We start from the raw sequence: 5,107 nt of genomic DNA, 5'->3' as shown, positions 1-5,107 counted from the left end.
ACCACCTGGCCATGCCGGGCCTTCTAGCAATAAGAACCGAGTGAAAGTGAGGAGAGGGTATGATGATATTTCAACCACTCTATATCTCCTATATCCAACACCGACGAGGCATTTCGTCTATTACCAGAAGTTTTCAGCGTTTTAGAACGAAACTCATAATTGATTGCTTATAACGATGTGGCCTAAGATGGTGGATTTAATAACCAGGGATAACTTATGTCCAGTAGGAACTGATTTTGCTATAATAACACTTGAAGTTTTACAGCGGTGAAACAGTTAATCTTGCATAGGAAACAGTCTAGTATTTTTCTTTAAAAAAATGATTTGATGACAGAAACGAACTATACAACTAATTCAAACATAAAGAATTAGTGAAACCGATTCAGGGCTCCTCATTTTGCAACTAGCGTTTAACAATAGACCGTATAAAATTTAAACAGAACTTATCAAACAAGTTTGCAGCCTGACATGGCCACATGGTTAGAACGCTTGATTCGCAATCTGGGGGTCGCGGGTTCGAATCCCCCTCCTTAAAGAGTGGGCCGAGAGTTAACCCTCGTGTTGTGTATATCTTTTCAGCCGAACATTGCAAATTATCTCCTATTCATGTTAGCCAGCATGTTTGTTTGTTTTTGAATTTCGCGCAAAACTACACGACGGCTATCTGTGCTAGCCGTCCCTAATTTAGTAGTGTAAGACTAGAGGGAAGGCAGCTAGTCATCACCGCCAACTCTTGGACTACTCTTTTACCAACGAATAGTGGGATTGACCGTCAACATTATAACGCCCCAACGGCTGAAAGGCCGAGCATGTTTGGTGTGGCGGGGATTCGAACCCGCGACTCTCAGATTGCGAGTCGAGTGCCGTAACCACCTGGCCATGTTTATCGCAGTGTTTTAAAAGCATCTTCCCAAAGTGCAGTGTCATAAAGAAAAGTTTTATTCGGTAGAATGACGCACCAATTAAAGTGTGGATATACGTACACGTGTGCACGAGCTTTGGTTATGTTGAGGTTAGCTAATTGAACGTTTCAAAGATTCAAGTTTTTATCAAGGATTACAGATGGCGTTCTGTCCGCGGTATATATTATTCTGTTCAAGATCTACTTAACCTTGACTTTTTTACAGCCGCTACAATTCTCTTCAGTATAATTAGTTCTTTAGGCGTTGCGTGAAGTTTTATTGTCAGTTAGACGAGCTATCAGAAACTCTACTGTATCTCGTAGAAAGGAAAATAGTCAGAAAAATCAATAAAAAAAAAACATGCCATGTTTTACATTATTCACAGTAAAGCGTAACAATAATTTTACACTAATCATCAAATACAGAATTCGGAAGAAATGAAATCCGACACTGAACGTAATTTGAATTCGTATCCTTCGTTGCTCAGCTGTAAGTTTACGGACTTACAACGCTAAACTCCGGGATTCGATTTCCGCAGTGGACAGAGTGCAGAAAATCCCGTTGTATAGCTTTGCCCTAAAAGAACAACATTGTTCAACAGGACTCACTTCAACTGTATTATTGAATTTGATCCAGTTTTCCTTTTGTTGATTTGTTACTTATGGCGAAAGTTGACATGATTTTCATGCGATCCCAGGCGACTTTCAAAAACCCAAAATCTATTTATTCCCGCTTACTAGGAGGCGTTAAAGTTTTAAATTAAATAAGCATTCCTAATACTTCGTGGCTTTTTACTATTTATGGGAAATGTTAAAAGCGTACCTTGCTCGAGATATCACGACTCTGGTAGCTTTAATATTTTAAGTTGCAAAAGAAAATATACCAACCAAACTAATAGTAAAATGTTAATATAGATTCATAACTAATTAAATAAAATGATTTATCTCAAATATATATATATATTTTTTTTCGGTCCTGGAAATTTAGCAATATTATTTGACACGGTGGTTTCTGGCGAATGTTTTAAACCAATTAATGAATTCTCTTATCTTTGTCTTCTTAATTGTACTTTGTGAATGTTGATATATTGCATGCGGTTTTGTGATATGTTATTTAAACATTTATTTTTCTCTAGGTATTTGATAGTGGTGCCCAGTACCCAATGACCTACCAAAGACTACGTGATAAACAGTCCCACGTTTCTCAGCTGATCTCAAGAACTTTGACGAAAAGAAGAAACCCAACGGAAATCACCATGTGTTGTATTATAGTGGAAACTGGTCTCTTCAAACACTCTTTTCGAATCGTTATATAAATATATATATATATATTTCATTTTCACTTTTCACGGCATTGGATTTTTAGAGTTGCCCCAGAAGGGTTCAGGCTAATGTGAAAGAAACTTTTCTATTTAGTGGTTGTGATTTTTTTTTCATTAGAAAATAAGGCAAAGGGCTGATATAGCTTATTCCCCCCAAAAAAAGTTGTGAACGTTTAAGAAGAATGAGAATCATTTCATTACAGCCATTTCGAGATTTAATCCATTTGTTTGCATTTCTCTTTGGTCTCCCAAAAAAAGGGCTTTAATCGGGAGGATTAGTATTTATTTTGCACCATTTTTCTAAAGGACTTCCCTTAATCACACCACATTTCCTAAGTTCACAAAGTCTATCGACAAAAACTGGGTGTAAATAACGTTCATCTTGTCTTCGAAAAAGCGTACGCATATTTGAACTGACTAAATCTATGATGACGGTTACTTTTATTATTTTAGCTATCAAAGTAAACATAGTTTTCCAGACATTTGATCTTCAATTTACGTAACTGTGATTAGTAAATTAGACATGTGTCGAAAGAAAAACTTTTTCTTTTGTAAATGGCTTTTCTCTTTGGTTCTGAGAAGTAACTTTTGCTCATTCAAAATGTGCAATGTGTTTTATACGTGTTTTACTTGCACATTTTTTTCTAAAACTTAATACTGTTAGTCAGGGTTCCAATACAGTATTGGTTGAGAGCTTTGAATAACAATTAAAAAAACAACATTCAGCCATAAAATTGAAGGAAAGTCGCGCAAGATTTGATTTCACAGCGGGCGATTACCTGCGTTACAACGCTAAAATCCGAGATTCGATTCCCAGTGGTGAGCAAAGCGCAAATAGTTTATTATGTAGCTTTGCGGTGAAACAAACATAAGTAAACCAAGCGAAATGTGTAATTTGACAAGTGCGAGTCACAACTCACACTGTTTTAGCTTGTATCAATCCGCTATGTTACTAGTAAGTCACAACTCACACTCGTTACCCACATTACTGATTTTTTACCGTTTAAAACAATCGACAACACACTGTTTTAGCTTGTATCAATCCGCTATGTTACTAGTAAGGACCTTTAATTCTGGAACTCCCTTTCCTTATGACTCTGCCCATTTAATTAAAACGTCTAACTTTCTGAGCGAGACTTCTTCACGCAAGTCGGGGCGCGTGGGTGAACAAACTGTGGATTCACTGATGAAGTCAATGCCTTTGTTGGTGATCACGAGTACGAAGAGATTCAGTGGGATTTTTATCTTAGCGTTTGGTATCTTATCCGCCGAAAAGTTTCACATAACGTAATTTTATGAAAGCTTCTTCAAAAATAATAAAAAATAATAATAATAAATCCATGGATGTTTCATCCACTTGGAAAATTATGAGTGCAGTTTTCTTTTTTGAAGAAGAATAAGAATGAATATTTTAGAGTAACTAACTTCACTTAATATAATAAAAGGGCATGTTTGGATCCTTTTAACTATGATCTAACGAGAAAAGTAACTTCACTTAATATAATAAAAGGGTATGTTTGGATCCTTTTAACTATGATCTAACGAGAAAAGTAACTTCACTTAATATAATAAAAGGGCATGTTTGGATCCTATTAACTATGATCTAATGAGAAAAGTAACTTCACTTACTATAATAAAAGAGCACGTTTGGATCCTTTTAACTATGAATGAACTTAAAACATTACGTTTTATTTAATTTTTCTTTTTCGACACAAATACTTTTCTACGCAGTTATTTCTTTTTCTTCAGTGTATTGATTCGTTTTGAACATTTTTAATATACTTGACTCATTTAAACGTTTCTAGTATAGTTGACTCGTTTAAAATGCTTTCGACATACTTGACTCGTTTTAATTCCTTTCGGTATACTTCAAAAATATTTATTATTAAAAAATTCTGTTGTGTTGACTTTTTATAAGGTGCCGCTGAATTATGTTTAGTTAATATTTAAAATATACTTTGAAACTTTGACAATATTAATATTAAATTAAAGCATATATATGCTAGAGATATAACAAACAGAAGGAAGGAAAAGGTGGGTCAGTTTATAGATCCGCCCAACACGTGGTTTAAGATTTTAAAAAATCGATGATTTTTTTATACATTTTTTTTAAAGATTTTGCAAATCCGGTTGTTAATGTTGCATAGATGTGTAGATAGCTTTCTAGAAAATATATAATAGTCATTATTCATTTTTATTGCTGACCAGATGTGTACCGTCAACAAATGATCTCACCTGAATGTTTTATTAAAGGAACATTTTTGTGTTTTTATGTTTAAGACAATATATATATATATATATATACATACATACATATATGTATATTCGTTCGTGTGTTATCATAATGCACGTTGTTTTTTGTGGTTGTTTTTGTTATACAAAACATACTGTTAGTGTTGTTTTTTTAGTTTATTGGAGATTGAAATTGAGAAAGAATATGGAAAGTTCTATTTTTTTTGTTAACAAAAAAGAAAGAGGTTTTAACAGTAACTTTATATGGCTAAAATACCATTATAAATGTTGACTGATGTTCAATGGTTTGTTTTTGTTTTGTATTTTTTTTTAGTTATCTCAACTACAACTGCATGTTTCAATCGATAGAGCGGTGTAGTATAATTATTTTCCAGTATTCCTTGAACGAAGTAATATTTCTTGATCTCATTTATAAATTTTGTAAATGTTATAATAATTAGAATTGTAAGTATTGAGGGCAGATAAAAAGAATTAAATTTCATAAATGAAATTCATGTCAAAACAGATTTAGGAAAATGTCTTACCTTTAGGCCTTGCAAGAAAAAGTTTATGTAAAAACAGACTTGGGAAAATGTCCTACCTTTAGGACTAGCAAGAAAAAGTTTATGTAAAAACAGAGTTGGGAAAATGT

Source organism: Limulus polyphemus, unplaced genomic scaffold, assembly GCF_000517525.1.
Source record: "Limulus polyphemus unplaced genomic scaffold, Limulus_polyphemus-2.1.2 Scaffold1240, whole genome shotgun sequence".
NCBI classification, from domain to species: Eukaryota; Metazoa; Arthropoda; class Merostomata; order Xiphosura; family Limulidae; genus Limulus; species Limulus polyphemus.
The sequence above is the reverse complement of the archived record's forward strand: the minus strand, read 5'-3'. Positions refer to the sequence as shown.